The sequence below is a fragment of the Wyeomyia smithii genome, chromosome 2 (assembly GCF_029784165.1).
Source record: "Wyeomyia smithii strain HCP4-BCI-WySm-NY-G18 chromosome 2, ASM2978416v1, whole genome shotgun sequence".
NCBI lineage: Eukaryota > Metazoa > Arthropoda > Insecta > Diptera > Culicidae > Wyeomyia > Wyeomyia smithii.
This window is the reverse complement of record NC_073695.1, coordinates 238,224,923-238,248,340: the sequence shown is the minus strand read 5'-3', so window position 1 is coordinate 238,248,340 and position 23,418 is coordinate 238,224,923.

The following is a 23,418-nucleotide window of genomic DNA, read 5'->3' as shown; positions in this document are numbered from 1 at the left end:
CTGTATCAATCCAATGTCGATCGCGCGTAATGGTATGATACCAGGTCCGAACAAAATAATGTCACACCTCCGTTGGACCGTAGGAAGAGCAACAGACGCTTCTGGAGGTATTCGGTACGGTAAGCTTTACTGTTGATGGTACCCGTTTGGATGTACAGTTCACTCAGTTCACCGCATTGACATATGGCATGCCAGAGCAAGTGTTTTTTGGCGAATTTGTCCACTTTCTTCTGTCTTATGTCTTCCGGGACATCAAACCGTGATTTGGGATCGTAGATCTCCAGCCCCGGTATCTGCTTTGCGTATGCCTTGATGTAGGTTTCGTCATACATGTTTTGGATTGATATATTTTATTTACGTGTGAGGTTTTACATTGTTATCGAGCGATATTGAATACAACTGGGTGCAATCCAGTATCGTTATCGGTTGAAGGAGCGAACCCTTAGAACAGCCGGTTTCAGCCTTCAACAAATCTCGCTACGGCTATAAACCATATATCCAGATACCTCGAAATGTCATTGAATTGCATTTCCGAGTTTTTTGAAATCTAGAAAAAATCTAGAAAAACGTCGCGAATTGACGTTGCGAAAGCACCTGGAAAATCCTCAACTCTCTCATCGGGACATGAAAAAACAACTCGGAATCGTCAGTCAGGAAGCCGAAACTTTCGAAGTTTGCCAAGAAAAACATGATTTGGAAAGCGACCTGCTCATGTGGCAAACAGGGTACCCCGTTCGTGTCTACCGGGATTGTAACGGGGAAATCCACCTCAAAGCCTACTATCTTCAGGATGAATCTAGTTTCGTGCCATCGGTCACACCATGTCCTGGAGTTGCAAGCAGCCAGTGAGGTCGCTGTCGTATTCAAGGACATGAGGCCCATAAAAAATACTATTATGAAGCGTCTTAAGTAGGACAAACATGCCAAAAGCTTACTAATAAATAATAATTAAATTATTATATAAAAATTTCAAAATGATCGGTTAACTGGATTATTTTCTACAGTGTTTTTCCGTGCTTCATTTTCTATGGGACATCCCTTAATGTAGGGTGATTTCTCTTAGTTCTTACTATGTTAAAACTGATCCTGGTTTGAACTATTAACCCAATCATTGATAAACCATTGAATAATTCGAGATTTCGAATTGAAATAATTTTTAGAGCTACTTCAGTTTTTACCGATACATACTCTTGATTTTTTTTTATGAAAACTTCTTCAGTTATCTATGATAATAAGCCAATTTGAGATATAAATTTGGCTACCAATGCCTCTACCGAATAAACCTGTTGAGACATTTCTACGATACTATAAAAAGGGCCAAGAGGAAAAAAATGCCAAAAGAATGGCAGCGTCAGCAGTATCCTGAAAAGTTCTCCTCATTCTCGGAAACTCGGTTTTCACGGGTAGTGTATATTTGGTTCGAAGTTGACTAAATAAACTTTTATGGTATGGTTGGATTGAAATGGTTTTAGGTGTTTTGGTGTTATGCATATCAGCCATTTTTGGACAAATTTCCTTGGGGCTCTCAGTGGCCAAAAGAACAATCGAGAAAGAACAATAAATGAAATAACTTCAACAACCGTTATATACTCGGCAATTTAAACAAACGTAAGTACTTGGCAGGGTACCCGGGTACCCACCAAAATGAAATGCTTCTTACTTCCTCAATGCTCGGCCGATTTTCGATTGTGACCCGTCAAAAGATTGGAAAATTTGTCTATTTTTAATATACGAGAACTAAAGAGCCATTGGTCTCATGTGGTTCCCGTAAATCGGATCTTCGGGACCATGTTCAAGATCGGGAATCCGCTCCGAAATGACCATTTCGGACAACTTATCAGATGGACTCAAAATGAATGAAAATCAACTCCTGGAGTGATTTCATAAATTTTGATACCAATTTTGTTCGGTTTTTCTGACAATTGTACTACTTCGTCTCATCGGAACATGCTCCCGAAGATCCGGATTAACAGGAACCAGATGTGGTCATAGGTTCATGTCAGTCCCGGATATTAAAATTAGGCAGATTTTCCAATCTTTTGACGGGTCAAGATCGAAAATCGGACGAGAAATGAAAAAGCAAGAAGAATTCCATTTTGTGGGTACCCGGGTACCCTGCCGAGTACTTATGGGGTAAAAAAATCGAAGTCCCCCCCCTTTGACCCCTTCTGCTGTTATAAACAATCTGATGATGGGAAATGGTTTATTTCCACTAGCTAGGAGCATTCCATGAGTTTCAGCTGGCTGAGTTGAAGTTATCCTTGTTTTTTAAAGCAATAAAGTTTGAAAAGGTACCCTGCCGAGTACATAACGGTTGAATTTATACCAACTCTGTGACTTTGTTTATTGTTCTTTTAAACACTAATAATCCCAGGGAAGTCTATCTCGAAATGGCTGTTTTCAAGACAAATCATCAACACCCATAATGCTATTGTTCCCAGATCAATTGAGAAAAATACTGAGCCAAGACTAAAACGCCATTTTTAATGCTCCGCTCAGAACTTCGTTCTCATTAAATGTCGTATTATTATTATTTACCAGACATCAAGTGTTTTCCTGTCAAAAACTTAAATCGTCTGTAATCTGTATTCCTTTCTAGGATGGCATTGAAAAACTGTGTTTATGAGAAAGGCGCGAAACACGATCAATTACCACACATTTAATATAAATTCAACTTGGGGCTGTAAAAACACAACCCACGGTCCTGTCGATTCTTTTGGGTACAGTTTCACACGATAGATGAGCTTATGCGGGCTTCTTTTACGGCTTTCGGAAACTTGAGAACCACAAATCGTAGTTAAATTGTATTGTAATCAATAGCCGAGCAAAAACAAAAAAATGCTGATCTTGAGTAGCCGTTTCTTCCTCAATCAGCGCACAGGCGATGTTAATTCAACAAAAAAGTGGTCTCAGCGTATGTCACAGAACAGCACAATCTGTTGAGTGGGAATGAGTTTCATTCTGTGCAACGGAATGCAACATTCATATGCTTTTGAGTCGGACAGTTTTTGACGGATTTCCTTCGTTCTTGCAGCAATCGATTGGAAAATTGCCCACGCATCCGCCCACATGCAACAAAATCGTAATTATTTCATGTGTTGTCAGAGTGCCTTAGGGAACATGCGCTTATTACGTAATAGTGCTGAGACTTTTAACCGGATATATTCGTGATCCGGTTATCCGAAGCTCGGATCACGGATGGGTGAACGAATACTATTCCGATGACCGGATATCCGGATACGGTTAATCGAATAGTCGAATATTCGGATATCCGGATATCCGCTTTTTTTCTGTCTTTTGAAGCCCGTTCAAATAAAACGTAATGCGAAAAATGGCTATGAAGGTCCAAAAACAAGGAATGATAAGCTTTTTCTACTGGTTTTAAAAATGTGGTATGGTGTTGTTAACCGCTGAGCCAACAGTAAAATAGGTTCATTTTGATTTAAACAGATTTCACCAATGTATTTTCTTTTGGCAATTCAACAGCGAATCTTAAGCGAACTTACGTGAGCGCAATGCACCAAATGTTCGTTAGGGATCGCTTATCTGTTCAAAACACAATTTGGCTGCCGAGACCTGTCGACTGGTTTGTAATAAGTGATTACAAATTGGTTATTTTTGGGACGTCTTTCTCGTTTTTGTTTTGTTTTTGAGTGTTTTCTTATGCTGTAATATTTTGCAACCCCTTTCCAACGAATATCGTTTGACGTCAACATATTTCTAGGTTCATTGCTTAGATATACATTTTTCAAAATGTATATCTTTAAAATTCGGAATATATTGTATCTTCTAATGAAATCTGGTAGGTTTCATTAGAAGATACGAAATATTTTTAAATCTAGAAACTCATCACTATAGGATTATTTTACCCTGAAGTTGGATGAATAGTAAGCTCGAATACATTACATTTGCACCCGATTATCAGTTCACTGGCAATAATCTCAGCGAACAAAGACCAGCTGCATAAGAAGAGGTTGAATGAGGTAGAGCAGATCGATCTCCTATCATCGAAACATGATAACACCACCAAGGAGAGAACAGTTCCTTTTCAAGGTCAGCTTAAGAAGAACGCAAAAAGATGTTTATTTCATCACATTTTATGATATTTTGTGAATTATATAATCTTGTTTATCGTAATTTACTTAATATGTATTGTGCCATATCAAAAAAATGTTGTGAACAAAACATTTCCTTAATTTCCAAATACACAACGAGAAACACATTTATTCTGTATGTAAACACTCATGAAATTTCTGCCAACGAACAATGGAAGTTTGAGAAATTGCATGGTTAGGAAAAAGTAGTGAAGACAAAGTTGGTAAAATATACCTGTACTTTTAGATGACCCTTGATCACGAATCTATAAAAAGTACTTCAAAATAGATGTGATTTTTGAATTCAGCATCAAAAAATACACTAAGATTGACATTGTGAACTTAGAACATGGGAGAATAATTTTTATGACCGCCCTTCTTAAAAAACGAAACCACTGTGCCGAGGTGTGATCAGCATCATTATCTATTTTAAATCGATCAACAAACTGTCCTTTCCAGAACAAAATGAAAAGAAAACGATTGATGATTCTGGTCGACAAAATGAAAAAAATGTGCATTCCAAAAATTCAAACCGAAAAAAATTAAAGATTATTGTTATTCAACCATTACTATGAATTTTGGTGCTAATATCCATTACCAAACGATAGAACGATGTCGTATAGACATTGCTCGCCGGGTTCGACCTTTCAATGTTATGTTTACAAGAAAACCCTTTTAAGGGCATCTTCAGCGGTGGTCTATTTTTGAAACAACTTTATACTAGATTTACACCAGCGAAACCTGAATAGAACCAGCTAATATAGACCGACTTTTCGTTCTCCGCACCGGTGTTGTATATCTTGTTGTTTCAAACCGCTGACTTCTGTCACACTGTCAACGATTCAATACCCCATGCTATCAGTTTATGAGACTTGTTATAATAAAAAGCACTCAATATATAACAAACGGAACTTCGATAATTTTTACGCACATTAAACGATTACTTTGGCAAGACACTTTATATTCCCAAGACTCCCCAAGGCAGTTTGGATTTGGTAAACCAAAATAATAAACGAACATTTTTTCCTTTAAATATGTGAGTTGAACTACTAAAATAAAAATAGGTAGATTTTTGTATTACCAATTTTGACTGAGAGAAACGATTTATTTGTCGACCAATTTCTGCGCGCTCCAGTCTTTATTTGTCATCCTGGTGGCTGATGGTTGCAAACCAAGTAGTTGAACCTACGGTTATGGTCTTCCAGTATTCCCCCTTTTGCTGGTCGGTTTCCTTGAAGCCAAAAACGACAAACCTGTTCATTTTCTTCTTCAGAAAAGCCACAAAAATGAATTGTAAATTGTCATAAAAAATGTTTGTTTTGTTTATTCCAAAAAGTGACAAAAATAGACCAAAACGTATGCCAGATTCAATTTTTTTTTTTCAATTTAGATCGGGTATAAAACAAAATTTACACCACCGGTGCTGCAGTGAATTTGAGTTTGTTCCAAAAAAATAGAACAAAACAACGATTTGGACCACCGCTGAAGATGCCCTAAGTCTCTGAAAAAACGGTAAAAAAATTACGGGTTAAATGGCTAGAATCTTTTATTTTTTCCGGTTTGAGCTTTTGGACTGTACCTGTGTTGACCAGAGTGTTATTGTTTATATTTTATATTTTCTAAAATTCATCCAACCTAGGCTTTTAATGAACTGGTGGCTGGAAAAAGCCACCTTGAAAAAGGGTTTCAAAGCGGCAAAAAATAGAAACCCAGCATTTTGATAACAGGAAGATTACAAACATATGATCATATTTTTCTATTCAATAACTTAATACAAACAAACAATTGAAGGTTGTCAAGAGCTAAAAATTAAAATGTTGTCCATTTAAATTGTACTTCTCTAAGACATGACGGATGGGTTGGTGCAGGCAATAATTAGTACGTTGCTGACGACAGGCGACGACAGGATGTTTGATGCCAGGCGAAGTGACGACAGAATGTTTGATGCCAGTTAGAATTTGATGTGCAGTTCTTACAATGATGGGTTTCCCTATGGCAGGGTGCGGCAAATTCTTCGGACAAAATATCGATGATATAATATTTTCTCAAGAGGTTTTGCGCGTTATAATCCGAAGTTGTTTCGAATTCTCATCCCCCCCCCCTCCTTACATTCAAACAAAGGCCGAGATACATATTTTCAGTCATCAGTGTGGTCGTTCACCCAGCGACATGCGTGCGTGATTGATGCATAGTGCAACCAGTAGGTATAGTTTATATAGGGTGTGGCAATGGTATTATAGTTGTACTGGTGCCTTCCACCACTTCCTAATATCATGTGTAAAATTGCTGGGATTTTATTTACGCTACCGTTGCTAAGAAGAGGTGCTACGTCATACCAATGTTTTGGTTTCGTTTTCTTGCAGTGTTATAGTGTAATTTAATGGCATCGATTCAGGAATTCGGTTATAATTCTATGAAAACGTGAAGAGATTAGAAAATGTTGAGGTGTACAGTCTTCATTAGTGGTACTAATGACTATCGTGCTGGAGAAATACTAGTTTGAGCTGCTTTATGAAGGAACAGGTGTCGCAAAGGAAGTGGATGAAGTGGAAATTATTTCCAGCAGCAAAATTTGATCTATGTAGAAGATACTAGAAGTAAACATTGAAACCGGTACGTACACACAAAATATAAAACAATACCGTCTCGTTACAAAGGTCTAATTCTAACTGTTTAATCTTTCCTAGTACCGCTACCTGATGAACTCATCGAGCAACTCATTAAGATCAAATGCTGGTGAGAGATTATTTGAAACGCAAGAAGACAGTCCAGCATTATAATTCATGCCACAGGGAAAACAGGGAAAACAAATAACAGAATCGGATTCGGATTTCATACCGGAGTTTTCTGCCATTCCCAGTATAATATGATCCGTGGCTTATTGCAGAGCTCCCACCAGTTTTTTTTTTTTTTTTTTTTTTTTTTTTAACCAAAACCAACAGAAAATCCTCGGGGTATAAGCTCCTGACGAAACAGATCAGCAAGGTAATGCTGCACAACGCAATCGTCACATCATTGACACACAAGAGATCATTCAGGAGAAAAAATGCATTTTTTATCAACGGAATAAAAATGATCAAATGTCAATATTTTTTTATATCATTTTGGACATTACTTACTTTCGAAATATTTTCGGTTTCAAATTCATACAACAAAAAATATTCCTGATTCTTTTCAATTTTTGATTAGTATAGATTTCTTTCCAATTTTTGATTAGTATTGAAATTATTAAGTAGTGGGTGTTACAATCGAAATTATATACCTATTGCATTTTGAAGGCCGTTCCATAACAACACCAAGACAATTTTGAAATGATTTTACGGTTCTGTTATTTCATTGCGAAAAATCTTTTCAAGTTTATTTGGAAAATGCTTTCATATAAATCATAGATAAAATGAGCATGAATCATATGAATCCTCATAAGAGACTGTGAAATCATTTGTGGTATGACGTCACAACTATCAACACGAACGTTGTTGACTTTTTTCGTCCTTGCCAACACAACCTTACATATACTTCTTCCACACCCTATATAAACCATACTGTAGTGCAACAGCGAACAGCACAGTAGTCGAAACGCAGCAGGCCACACTTAAACGAGTTTTGGCTCACCTCACCGCAAGTGACATCGAAACGTTAGAGCCAAAATATTTGGTCCAACACTGTTTCGACCCCATTGATTCCTAACCGCATACCATGCTTCTCCATGGTAGTACAATACTAAAGCTCTACAACTATTTCATAAGGTATAATTTGCCAAATCTACACCAGAAATTTTCATCTTCTCTATTCAAGAGATTTTTAACTGTATTAAAAAAATATGTTTTTTTTATTTTATATATAAGATTTTGAGTTCTTATAACATGTTTTGGTTTTTAATTCGTTTGATTGCAGTACCTAAATAACTTTTTTTTTGGTAATCTTCCGAAATCGAATTTTCTTTGAGTCTGGTATTTTTGCATACTTTCTACAACAATCATAACAAATTTATAATTAAGTAAAATTAAAGTATAAATTATAATTAAATTTGTAGTCTTGCTTCCCGTCTGTTGTACTGTTTATTCGTAGATCTCTCAAGGCATTTTAATCAAATTTCCATCATTTCGAACAAAATTTGCATCACATGGACTTTTTACATAAGATGTTGCGCAAAATTTGTGATACGATCAAAGTTTGAATGATGCTGTTAAAAGTTTCAAGTTATATAGGCCCTGTAACTGATTCACTAAAAAAATTGCCTATAATGAAGGAAATAACGATACCTCTCCTCGGAAATGAAAAACGAAACTCTAACTTTATTTGGTCTCCGGTACCATTCCTTCAGCTCTTTTTAGTACAGATAAATATCTGAAACATGGAGTTGCTAAGTAGTTTAAGTTAATTTAAATATCATAATTACACAGGTAACAAAATTTGAATGTTCGATGTTCGACTTCAAATCATTAAAAAGCTGCAAAAGTTGCGCACATCCGTGGACCCCTTTTTCTTGGAAACCCGCTTCGTATAATATCCAACCGCGCACACACCACTGGCGGCGTATATTATCAAGGAAACCCTGTGCTTGATCGCGCGAAATGGTTCGATCAAACGTTGCTAGCAACTTCTCGCTGGTAGTTAGAACGACGAGCTAGAAAAATAACGATATGCACTTTCACTGCACTTCAGTGGTTCGCTAACTGACCAACCGAAAATAAATATTCCGAACGGCCACATCGCGTGAACATTGCGAGATAATTTTGTCGACATCAATAGTACGGCTCATCGAACATGGTCCAGTTGCGAGTGGAGTTTGTGTAGAACTGGGTCGGTAGCGGGGAGACGGGGCAGGTCCCTAGCTGTTGATGTGCGTCACCCGCAAGGCGACAATCATTTTTCGATAGGTGGGTGGACGAATATTCTGTGCTGGTAAACGAACGATTACGCAACGGCCCTGCTATTCACGACGATAAATGAATCTCGGTAAAATATTAACTGTTTCCAGTTATGGAATAATGAAAACATTACGTCAGGAATGAGGTTATCGTGTTGTTGGAACGCATCCTGGCACTCGTCGGTTCGATTAACATGCCACTTGAGATGGAAAATCATAAAAATTGCGAAATGTTCTGAATTTGCTACTCCAACTGGTTGGCAGTTCATTGAAACGCAATTCCTCAGGCGGTAAAAAAGAAAGCTGAACAACAGCAGCGGCATACAATTCATAAACTTTATACGCTTTATGTTTCAATTTTTCTTCCTGGTAAACGAGTGCTAATCCCTCCCCAGTACCCGCTCAGCTATGTCGTGACGAACAGGCCGGAAAAATAAAACCACCATCAAAACCAGAATGGGGAAAAAAAAGAAGAAGGCAATCGTGGGCGAAGACGGCTTCTTCGAGTCAACAAGTCAAAACAGAACCTAAACAGTAACAATTGCGGCCTGTAAGTCGTGCTGCAAAGAGTAAATATAAACACAGTAACAAACGAACCGCATAATTTAAAGCCGGCGCAGGTTGTAAACCAAAATAATGGCTGAGGGTGTTAGAGGAAATGTTTCACCTTTTTTCACTCAGCCGATTCAATTTACCTGCCTCCAAATAATAACTTGACTAATACGAACAACATCGACGGGGAAGCTGAAAATCCGGAATGAAAAACCAGAAGAACAGAAGCCTGAAATCGCTTTGAAATGGATTTAATTTGCGGGTTTTCTATTTTCATCCACAAGTGAAACTCGTTGCGGTTTCGCCACAATGGGTCTAATTCTATCTTTGGACGTCTGCTGAAAAATCGCTCGTTATTCTAGCGTCTAACACCATGTTCATGCTGCTGCTAGTTGACATCCTCTTTCTCTGTCTGTCTCTAGCCGGGCTGAAGTGCTAGCCGATTTGTCCTAGTGACTGACGACTAACGAGCTGACAGACGCATTATGAGCCGGTTTAGCAGCAACAAGTACATTTGTGGCACCTTGTGCCGGTTTGTGTTTTTTCCTGAACGATAAATATAATCTCAGCAAAAATCTGTTTTCATGTCATGTCTAAGGCAAAAATGTCCGAGCTAATTTCCGGATCCATCGCTGAGGGACGGATAGAATAGAAACACCTTAAAACCGGTAAAGGCGATTTGTAGAATCGAATTGATGCTAATTATTCCAACTATCGATTGGAATAATCAGTTTAGTTGCGCTCAATTACGGGTGGTTGGCGCTATGGTAAGTCAATTAGCATTCGTCTACCGGATTGTACGAATTCTCCATTTGCAACATTTACGCTACCAGCTGCAGCGAAGAAGGAAATTCAGCATTGAATTCTGATGGATGATTGATCAACTGTAAGACTTGCGGCACTGGTTTGCTAATGAACCATACGGTACGGATGGTACGCACGTTCGGTTCTAATGTTTCAAATCCTGCATCCAAATCGAATTATCTTTCTGCTAATGTAAACTTTATGTTTTATGAGCATTCTCCCCGCTTTCCAGTGAAATCCCATTCCGAAGGCAGCAAAAATGGTCAAAAATATAACATTTAGACGAATGCCTTCTTGGAAAACGGACAAAAAACCGGTCTTCGTCCCAGATGACCATCCAATTGTGTTATCCGCCCACCCGAGACTGGAGCCCACAGGCCATCACGAAGCGAATGAAGATTCGGTGCATTAATTTCGAACAAATTGGGGCTGATTCGGGAGTTGGAGATAGAGAGATCGGGAGAGAGCAACGACTTTTTTGTTGCTGCTGCCCGTCTTGTCTTTCTAGTTGTATGAGACCCATTATTACAGTGAAATAAAAAAGAAGAGTTGGACCATTTCTGCTTTTGAAGTTCCACACTTATGCCAATCAATCTATTACGAGGAATGGGATTTTATGAGTAACTGTCGAGGGTTTACATGGGAGGCTTATAATCTTATATCATGAAATAAACGATTTACTTCATCTGAAACACGACCGCATTATTGACGAAGTTGTTTATCATTAAACTCTATAGCGATGTTTGTAGTGGTCCCAAAAAGAACAGCTTTTATATATTTTGCAGTTCACCATGTAAAAAACGAACAAAATTGTCATTTAGACCTCCTTTCATTGGATATTTATGAACATACCTGTGTGACCTAATCATTGCACCTATTATAGAAAACCAAAAACTTCCACTCAACAATTGAGTATTGGTTATGAAAGACCGAACGACTGCGAATATGAAAAAGCTTTTGAATACAAAGTTTCGTATAATTTCATATAACTCATGTATTAGTGAGAGTTCTTACTCTACGTATGCACTCACAAGTACGCATGATATTGGGTGTCTGTCAGTCGTGATTCGTTTTTTTAATGCACGATGAAGCGATTTCGGGAAGTCGACCTTGACTTTAGGGCAGCGTACGATACAGTTAAGAGGAATGAGTTATGGTGAACTATGCTCGAAAATGGTTCCCCAACAAAACCAATTAGCTGCAAATAGGGCCTTCTCCAAATTGCGTAACCAGCTGAGATCCCGTAGTTTGCAAATCCGTACTATACTTGCACTATACAAAACACAAAAGAGGCCGATGGGCGAGCTCTTGGTGTTTTTGAGCGTAGAATTTTTCGTTCAATCCTTGGCGGCAAACTAGAAAATGATGTTTGACGCAGACGCATGAGCCATAGAGTGTTCCAGATGTACAAATCGGCGGATATAGTAAAGCGGATAAAACACGGCAGGTTGCAGTGGGCTGGGTATGCAGCTAGAATGCCGAAAGAACGACCAGCGGAGACTCTATTTAGCAGAAATCCCGATAGAGGACGTCGACTTCGAGGTAGACCCCGCACTCGTTGGCCGTTTGCTGTCGACGAGGATGCCCGCGAAATAAGTTTAAGGGGAGATTGGAGGATAGCAGCTTGAGACCGAGTGACATGGCGACGTATTCTGGATTCGGCATTGGATCGATAATCGGTCTGTCACCATAAAAGAAAAAGTAAAGTAACTGTGCCGTAGATAATAGTTTTGACCGTTTTTTTTTTTGTTTCTCCAAGTTCAATTTTTCGAATTTATAAAAAGTGTTTTCTCTTTCGATGTTTAATTTACAGTATTATTTTGGTTCTTTTCTCTTGCTTAAAAATATACGTTTGTATCACGGTGTATATTTATCCTAGAACCAAAAAAAATACTGTCTACACCTAACCTTTCTGGATTCACCTTTTTTAAATTTTAACTTTCTTAGTTTTTATTTCTTCTATTTGTTGTTTTCCTGAAAAAAATAGGTTTCTAGAAATCAGCTTTTTAAAATACAGGTAAGTTCCGTTTTTGGCATGTTCCGTTTTTGGCACGTTCCGTTTTTGGCAACTTTTGGTTCCGTTTTTGGCGACACAATGTTTTTCTAATTCCTTCTAATTTTTTACGGATTGGCGGCTCTAAACTAATATTCATAGTTTTCTACTAGTGTTAATACATACAATAAATGACACATTTTTGACTAATCGACTGAGAGGCTGGCAAGGTTCTCTTAGAATTTAATGAACATTTGTGAGTGTGTAGGCCTTACTACACTAGAAAACTTTGCATACTTTTTCTATTGAAAATTCATCCAGACTATCATTTGGAAAGGTCTGAAGTTCGTACCTCTTTTCCATATATCGATATTTCTAAATAATGACGAGAGATTAAGAATAGTTATCAATGGATGGCTTCTAAAGAGTTGTCTGAACTTCCACTGAGAACCAAAAAATGGTTTGAAAAAACAGGTCATCTCAGATTTTTTTCGACACTAATTTTTTAGATAGACAATTCACACTCTTAAGGAGAAAATGTTAAAAAAACGCATGCATTTTTTGTGAATAAAAGATAATTCCCATGCTTTCTTCTAGTCTATATGAATAATGAAAGTTTTGTCTCCAACTTTAGAAACATAGGGTAATCGCTCCATTATTCATCTCAACAGCTAGATGCACCTATATATTCATCTTTTCGTCCAATTTACCGTCAAATTTCTACAAATTTTTGAATGTAAATCTATTTGCTACTCTATTTTTTCAAGTGGTTGAAAGTTTTACGTTGAAAATATGGTAAAATTTAACGACAAATTGACCAAAAAGGCGTGATGAGATGAATATAGGTACTGAGATGAATATAGGAGCGGTTACCCTAATTTACTCAACAAAATGAAGAACAAAACAAAAAAAATGCTGTTTTTCGAAATCTTTTTCATTGAAAAAGTAAGCTATAAAATATTTGTTACAACCAAATTTTCACAATTTCGAAAAAAACAACATTGATGCAAAATGGAGCGTATCTTCACGAAAATAAAAAAAAATTCTTCACATTTCACTTGGTGAATAATGTTTCTTAAGGAAACGATAACCGACTAGCTTTATTCAGAATTTTATAACAAATTATCAATGATGGCTTTTTGAGCGATTTTAATTTTGTGAAGATAAAAATGCTACAAGAACAAAAAGCACTGTTTTTCCACGTTGTTGTCTTTCTACATATTTTGGACGCTGTTCCGTGGAACATTCGGATAAATGCATTTGGATATAAATTACTTGAAGAGATAAGAGATTAACATTACTTTTTTAACAAAGCTACCTCTCTCGAACGTAATTGTGCACTTCACTCAATAATACCCAAGAACTCTTCAGCAATATGACAAGAAGAAGAAGGATATATGGGCAGGCCCATAGGTACCGCGGGGGCTAGGGGGGGCTCAGCCCCCCCACGCGTTTGTATTGCCCCACCACGCAATTTTCTCATGTATGTGATTGATACTAAGTGAAATAATCCAAAAGAAAAATCTGAAATATGAGCAATAAGCATTATTGCATAGTCACCGATTTTTTAATGTTAACGGTATCAGTCAATTTTTTGGTCGATCAAATATGCCAAAAAGGAAAAATTATTCAATCTTTTGGTGAGCCAGTATCCTAAGTTTCTGCAATATGATCTTGTGTTTCATATTCATGTTCAGTTCAATATATTATGGCCGGACTTTTCCACATCTCGGTAGCATAACCCAGACCGTTACCTGGCCCGGACAACTCTGTTCCGGTTCGGTCCGAAATAAAATCAGACTATAAAAATTGTAGTCTGACCGGACTTCGGACTAGGCATTCCACACTCTACCTGGTCTGATGATAAACACTGATCAAACAAAGCCTATCGTAAAATTTAGAATTTGAGCTGACGGTTGAATCGCTCCATTCTCTCAGTATTTCTTCGCAGTAGATTCTCTCAGTATCGTTGGTTGACATCGATCGGCGACTCTCGAAGCTGGATTTATAACGCTGTAATTCCTTCAATGCATTTGTTACTTCAGAGTAGAACTTTTGAAAACTCTCTTCTGTTTTTAGTTTCTCGATCGCACATAGTCGCACCCTCAAGACACCCGAAAAAATTAAGTGTAAGATACACAGTTTGGAAGTTGTGGGTTCCATCATATTTTCAGTTAATTTAAGTTTCTACCTTCATGACTACATTTACTCCTTGAACCAAAAGATACACAGTTATCCCTATATATCCACAGCCTTGTTCAGACTACGTCGGATATCACCTGATATCGCCAGATAATATCGGATATCACCTCAAGCGTTCACATTAGAGTGAGTTGATATGATTTGACATTTGCTTTGGTAATTGGAAAGAGAAGAAAACAAAAACAAGTCAAAGCTCAAACAAGACAACAAGAGCAATGGGATTAGGATAGAGATGTCAGCGAGTTGGCTCGCACCAACGCGAACTCTCATATGCAATTGTCAACATGTGGGGGATGAAAATAGCAAAAATGTTTCCTTCCTTTTTTCACGCAAGCAAAGCGAAGTTCGAAATTTGTAGGGTTGTGTCAAATGTCTGTTGGCCGTGTTGCCAACTGCTTGACAAGTGGTTATTATTGGTTTTCGAACATGATATCCGCGATAGCATGTAGCCGAGATGATATCCGTTGACAGATCGATTGTATGGGATATCAGGTAATATGGATGGTGATATGGCCTCGATAGCACGAATCGCCTGATATCAGGTGATATGCAGTGTAGTGTGAACGGGGTATTACGCTAATCAATAGCGGTTTTCACGTCGAGCTCGAATACAAAAACCTAGCCGTAACCTGTGTATTAGGGTGCCAATGAAAATCAATTTTTCGAATTTCGTTTAACGATAGGGCTCAAAAGTTTCGTCTCCTCGAAAAAAATCATCCAAAAAAAATTTTTTTTTTTCGATAAGGTACACCAGATCTCGTCGTTTCATGCATTTTTTAGACATTTTGCATAGAAAAATTCGATATTGACGATTTCATGAACTTTTACCTGTGCATTTCATCAGTCAGAAAGTTGAAACATTGATCGCTTTGAGGGGCGTGTTCCCAAAGGCCGATTTAGCTGAAATTTTGCATGGAGACTTTTGAACCCTACCGCTAAACGATATTCGAATGACCTTTTTTCATACATCTCACTGGCGCCCTACTGTAAATCTTCCATTACTCGTCAATTGAGGTGAGTATTTTTACGGCTGGGTATTTGAATACAAGCTCGATATGAATACAAAGTAAGCTCTTACTCAGTAAGAGTAAAACTAGCTGAACCTACGTAAAAATTGGTCCCTTGAAATTCAATTACACAATATAAACCTGCTCATTAAAGTTAGCAAACTCATTAAAATTTGATTTTCTTTTCTTATATAAGGAGGTTTTTAACCACAAGCTGGCTCGCCACTGTAATACAGAATGATAAAACTTATATCCCTGCTTTATTTCAATTTTACGCACATTCGCAGTTTCGTTTTTTTTTTCGGAATATAAACCCGGAAAACCGGATGCTCGGGTATGAAGAAATTCTTACGGGAGACCCCTAATGCTTATTTGAAAATAAATGAGCTTCTGAATCTTTAGGTGCTAAAACAATCGAAATGGGACGAAAACTGCAAACAAACAACTTCAAGAATTTTAATTTGTGAGTACCCGGGTACTCCGTTGGACGCGTAAAGATCCTTTTTTATGTCGAGCACATAACAGTTTTAAACTGCTTACTTCACAAAAAAAAAAACGTTTTATTAAATAAAAACCCTCTGCCCCTCCACGCAAAACGGAGTAGCTACGGCTCTGTATATGGGACTAAGCCTTCGTTACGCCTCAAGTGATCAGTTGCACTTCACTCGTGTGACAAAATTAAAGACACTTTAGGGTGAATGTAATGTCAAACTAATATTTAAATGTTATTTGCCAATAATCAAAATGATGAGAAGCAAAAAATTCTCAGAAAAAAAAAATGTTCCGTTTTTGGCACTGTTCCATTTTTGGCAACTGAAAATCGAGGAGCGTGATGCCAAACACGGAACATACCTGTATTTAGTTTTTTTTTTATATATATTTTCCTTGGAAAAAAGATTTTTCACGGTGAATGAGGACGAAGACGAGAAGAAAACTTAACGCAATATAACAGTATTGACCTCACATAGACAATATACAAAGTTTTGATAGTGTATGGGTCTTGATAATTGTAGCAAGAGCGTTTAATATACCCTCACATGTTATTTTTTAGTGTAATTTGTCAATAAAATCAAATTTAGAATCTAAGATTATTCCTTAATCCCTAACTTTATGCGTTGGTCATTTTCTGCTGAAAGATACCTTACATTATTTTTTTTCACATTTAATTCCGATTGGCTTTTCTTACACCAGATGTAAAATGTGTGGACTTAATTTTGAAATACCTACATTGATGTCTTCTTGATTTTTTGTTTCCTAAAGCAGCTTCATTTCGTCGTTATATAGTAGTACTTTGATATTTTTGAGGATAAAGGAAATGCCATCTACGTAAAAAATAAAAAGAAGTCGTGCCCCGTAGAGGCCTTGGGGGACACTCAAAGTAACTTAATGGGATTCTTTTCCATCAAATTGTTCAGGAGAGCACACTCAATTGCAATATTTTCCAGCATTGGTAGATCAATACGGTCTAATGCTTTTTTTCTTCACATAACACGGTCTAATGCTTTGCTGAAGTCTGTATAGAAAGCTTCAACTAATTGTCATTATCCATTGTATCCAGTGAGTGATCTACAAATTCAAGCATATTTGTGGATGTAGAGAGGCCTTTAAAAAAGCCGTACCAATTATTTAGTATTTAATTTAGGCAAATGTTTTTTCATTGACAACTGTCTCAATGTGTTTGAGAATACGAGCGATAAAAGCGATTCCACGATAATTACGTATGTTAGATCTCCACCCAAATTCGAAATAGGTACCAAACAGGAACTTATCCATATTTTTGGGGAAATTCCAGTTTCCAGTGACGAATTGAACAGCTAGAACAAAGGGGAAATTAATCCTTCAAAAACCATTATCGTCCCATTTACACTCAGAAAAAAAAAATAATGCTTAATGATATTAAGCTAAAAGGTCAGCTTCGGGTAATCTCAGATAACGTCAAATACCTATGCTTCACTGGTCTGGTGGACAAAAACAAGGGAGAAAGGTGCTCAAGACAAGTTGGAATAGCTTCAACGGCTACCCACTCTCTCAATAACGAATGCAATGAGAAGCTTACCCACCAAGGCATTGGAAGCTCTACTTTTTATGCTTCCACTGCATCAATTCATACAATTAGAAGCCGAAAAGCGTACTTTACGAATCAAAAGATCATTAAAGCTTTTTGAGGATGACCTAACGGGTTATCTAAATATTCTGAAAACCATCAATCCCGTAGTAATCAACAATGAAGACTGGATGGAGAAAAGATAATTTTAAAAGACGATTTCGAATGTTTGAACCTAAGAAATGCGGTGGTCCCAGGATCTTTTCTACACAGACGGTACAAAAATGAACAAGTGGGGAAAAGTAGGGGCAGGGGTAACTGTCCTAAGAATAGACTTATCAATTTCAATGGGCTAATAATGGCCAACTGTCTTCCAAGCTGAAATCCAAGCAATACTAAAATGTTCCGTTATGTACCTACGCAGGAAATACAGGCACTCAAACGTTTACATTTTGTCCGATAGCATGCAGCTTTAAGGGCTTTGAAGTCTGCGACATGCACATCACTTCGAACACTGGGTTGTACTAATCAAGTAGATTTATATTGGGCTCCTGGTCACTGTGGAATTGATAGTTCATTGGATCAGAACCCTTATGTGGTCTATCCGTGTGCACCCTTAAAATAAAACTGAAAGCGTGGGAAGCTCTGAAAGTGGAATCCAACTGCAAAAAAACACTTTCATTGGTAGGCATCCGAATCGGTTTATCACACCTAACTTTTATATGACTCGCAAAGTAATGGGACTTTCAAAGAAAGATATCGGCACGTATACTGGTTAAATGAAGGGCATCATCCGAGCCGTTATCATTTGAAGGCTACAAAAAAACAATTCTGTACAGACTTTTGCCCATGTTGCCATACCAATGTTTTTTTTCAAATTTCGAAAAATTATAATCGAGTCTGGAATAATATTGAATTCACATAGGGGAACTGCTCCATTACTCATTCCAGCCCATAAATTTATCTCTTACAACATGAAAACACAATTGAAAAAAAAACGCATATTTTTAACTAAACCAATCTGCTGATCCATGGAATGGATTCTTCTTAGTTCACTTTAAATTTTTCATAAAGTAGAATCCTCAAAAACTCACTTAAAAACTCTAAATTTGATATTATAGTTGGGCATCTGCATTCGAAAACTCATTTAATTCAATCACCTTAGAAAACAAAACCCGCTAGTAATGAGAAAAACTTTGGTTGACTGCCGAACGGGACTCGTTCAGCAGCCAACCAAAGTTTTTTCTCATCACTAGCGGACCACTTTTTGTTTTAATCACTTAACAAAATCACTCACTACACTAAGAATACTTTAATCTTTGAAATGTTCACCTCAAATTTCCAAAAACAAGCTTGAATTAGCAGAAATATATGAGATGAATTTCTACAATTCCTAAATTTCAACGGTATTTATTTTCATCTGCTTTCACTGCGTTGAAGAAAATCAAAAGTTGCCAAATCAGTTTCTGTTAATACGAAAAAATCAGACTTAAAATGTTAAATTATTCCGACATAATTGACATAAATCGACAGCACTGCAGTGGTTACCTAAGTTACCAATTTTGCACATAAACAACTACAGCGGATAATTTGAAAAATCTATTCTGAGCGTCTTAGCAGAGTGATTTAAGAAATCAAAAGAAAAAAAAATCAGTTTCCGTTAGACTCTACTAGAAACTAGAGATTTGTAGTAGAGTCTAACGGAAACTGATAATTCTTTCTTTTGATTGTTTACAGCGGATATCTAGGTAACCTACTACGACGGGCTGAGGGTACGTTCATTCATGAAAGCGTGATTCATTCATGATTATTCGCCGCCATTTTAACAGTGTGATAAAAATGGGGGCGTCGTGAGATGAATAACTGAGCAGTGATTCATGTTTTGAGATGGATATGGGAGCGTTGTAAAAAATGGTTTGTTTTACAAAATCAAGGGTTAATCTAGCTAAGTTTACTAAATATACAATGCTAAACGATTCCATAAGAGAACGTCAGCGTATTTTGTTAAATTTTTCAATGATTTCGTAAAAATTTGGTGTTTAATCAGTGCATTCTTCGTGAATATCGGCCTAATGATATAAATAATGGAGCAGTTTCTTTAGTAGTCTGTAAATGAACACTCTTCCGAATCATCCGAATGCTCGATCGGATTAGGGTCGGATACGCTTTTCCTAGAACCACTGCGAAACCAGTTTTGAGGTTCCATTTGGAACACCTTCGTCTTGTTGGAACGTATATCTGTGCCCCAACTTTATCTCTGTGCACACGCTGGTAGTTTTCACTCCAAAATGTTCAAATAAACCTCCTTGGTCATGATTCAATCGATGAACTCAAAACCTCCAATTCCTCTTTTTGCAAAAAAAAGAATTAAATTCATGCTCAGTTCGTTGAAAAATCAATATTGGTAAAGTAACTTGCCACCATGCTTGACTGAAAGCCGCAAACACTCCTTCTTTTAACTTTTACCGGTTCGCCGCCATTTTCTTGGGAAGCCATCAGACCCAGAAAAAAAAAACATTCATGTCGTCTAGTCCAATCACCTTATTACAGACTTCACTGATCCATGAAATGTGGTCCAGGGCCCACTTCAATCTTTTTTCGATATATTTTGCGGACAACCATAGCTTCTTAAATGTGACGCTGCCCTCGGGACCTTTCTTATGGAGACTATTTCGTACGGATTATGATGTCAGTTGAATGGAAAACTCGAATTCAATCTGTTTCGCAATTTTCGCAGCTAATAGCCCCCCCTATTCACGATAGCTTTGTCAATTCGGCCAGTTGTCTTTGAAAAATGTAGCATTTGCCTATTCAATAATCGAACTTTTGTACTTTTTTTGGTATTTTGCAACAAATAACTTCCAATTTTGAATACTAAACTGAAATTTTGAGCACGAAAACTTCTAGAGCATTTAATGATAGTCAGACACGAAGTGTCTATTCGAGGCAGTTGCAGAATACACATTAAGTCTCTGTAAAACACACATAAATAGTAGTACAGTACGGTTTCGATTTTATCACGGTTAAGAAACATCCTCCCGTAAACCAAACGAAACTGTGGACTTGGGGAATTGATGAAAATCAGTATTTCGTGTTAGATTTAAATGCTATTCAACAAAAAATATTAGCCTCCACAATTTACTCGACTCCGCAGTCTCATTAGATTCACCGGAAAGTGTTTTTTGACCATAATAAAATCGTTTGAGAATGGATAAACTGTGTTATAATTCATCACTTAAAATCTCAAGAATCGTTTCTAGAAACGCCGTATTTTGAATGGTAATGTAATTGATAAGCCCCTCCCAGCTGGTCTTGAGATACGATGCTGCCTTACAAGCCAGTCGCCGTAGGTTCGAGTCTCAGCTCGGGAGAGACTGTTAGTGTCAGTAGGATCGTAGCGCTAGCCCCGCAATTGTCCTGTACACTTAACATTTGGCTGCGAAGTATTTGTATAAATAAACAGAAGGTCGAGTTCCGAATCGGAATGTAGCCCCAAGGCTTTGCTTTGTAAAAAACAAACATTAATTGATTAATCATGGAGGGCAACTTATTAAATTAACCAGATTTTTACGATAAAAACAAAAATACTGAAAATCGGTATGAAGGTGGATAAAACTTCTTTGCATACTTTGAAATAAAAAGTTTGTAAACCATATGTTCGTGTTTTTGTGATTCTTTTTACTACTGGCCAATCCACAAAAATTTGTGCGAAGCCCCAGCTGCCTTCCTATAATATAATATTTTACATTTGACTGAAATATACCACACACACCTGTACGTAGCCCGATGGTTCAAGTCGGTCTCGAATGAAAAAGTTGAACAAAATGGTGCTCCACACACTTGGGCGTGGCCCCAACAGCATTCTTGCATTCTGTTTGTCTAATCGTAATCAGCAGGCGGAACAGAGAATAGACCGAAAAAAGCTAAATAGACATGGGCATGAATTTTGTATATGACTAGCTGACCCGGCTAATTTTGTCCCACGGATTTTTATTAAATTAAATCAATTCCAAACTTTTTAAATTGATTCCACATACACTAAAGTCTCGCGGTTTTTATGCAACTTTCTACGTAGATTTCAGAATTTACGTTTTTTACTCGGATTTAGAAATTTATGCGAATTTCAGAATTACCGCGGGTTTTTACGCAGATTTCCCAGAAAAGTCGTTTTTTACGCGGCATGTATCCAATGGGTTTTCTTTTTCAAATCGTTCACTTGGAGTGTCTGATGAATTTACTTAACCCAGTTACTAAATATTCACTGATTCGTCGTTGTCGAAAATTCAATTTCTTGTCAAAAATAGCCATTTGCAAAAAGTTTTGATTTCTTTAAATCAATTTTTTCAACTCCAAAACGATTGCCGGGCTTGATTCCGTCGCGTCAAAAAAGGTGGTTTTTATATTAACGACTATCCGTGTTAAACCTTCGAAGACGTTTAATTTGAGGAATTGCCCAAAAAAGATTCTTGTAGAATGCAAAAAGAATTTGCTTAAGGTTTATAAAGCCTGTTTTTCAAGCCATTGCATGTGTTGGGATTTTTTTAAAACCTAAAAACGATGGTTTCTCTTCATTTAAAGTTTGGGGTTATTGACCCTAATAAAAATTGTGACAGCGGTTCTAGAAAAGGGTGTGCATCGTATCACAATGGCTGATGAAAAATGGATTCATTACAGCAACCAAATAAGCGAAAAGTCACGGGGATTACCTCGTCATGTTTTTTACGTCCGTGTGCCGGTCTAATTTTTATTCTGCAAAGGTAAGGCCAGGTATTTTTTTTTGAACTCAGACCGAGGTTATTTACTGTTAAAAGGTGAAACAGAACGAAACCATCACTTTGGAAAGCATTCTGACATATTCGAATATAAAATGAATGGCAATGGCCAGTATCGAACCTCAAGGTCAACCAAGAGTTTTTTCGATGTCAGAAAGCTCTTTCTGCAGGATTAGACAACGTTCATGTGTTATCATGTGAAAATTTTGAATGACAAATACCAAAATAAAAGTGTTAAGATTTGTTAAGAATTGTTAATAGTTTTACAAATCAATTCTTGAACAGCAAAAAATCGTTTTTATTCTCAAGATGCGGTTTTATTGTATGGAAATAAACGCACGCACAAAACCCTTTCTCGTAATATAAAATCAACCGATGAGGAAGTTTTACTTAGACATTAGATTAAAAATAAATGTTCAAAGACGTCATACACAAAAAAACACACTCCCACCTTTCATGCGAAAATAATTACGTCTCATCAGGAAAAAACTGTGTCGCCCATAGGCGCAATGCATCAGCGGTGTCCTTTTTACGCAAAACACGTAAGGCTCACATTCTAATCTCCTCCCTATACACAGTGTACCACGAAACCCAACAAAAGCCATCAAAAAGTGACTAAATTAACATAATGGTGTGGTTTTGTATAGCGAAACCTCAAAACAGTACTTTGGCGAACGACGACGCCACGGCGAAGACACACCAAAAAGCGTCAAGAAAAACTCGACACCCCCGAACCGGCACTGTCAGCAACTTTTCCCTAATGAGGCTTCTTCTAACCCTGCCTCTGTCCGGGGCTCCCCGAAATACACCGGGGAGTGTCAACCGGGCAGGCACCGGAAAGCATGAAGATTATGTTGTTCATTATTGCTTGTACGTCTTAATCACTGACTGTGAAATCATATCCCTCTCCGCAGCAGGTCTAGTCGTTTAGTTTCCCGGTCCCGGTGATGCTGTGGAATATGTTCACCAAGGTCAATGCTTTCCGGGCCAGGCTGCAGCTAGCGGTCCTTGTTGTCTGCAGCAACACAAGAGTCAGACTGCAGACTTTGACCGGACGGAAGAAAAGAATCGCCACAGCCA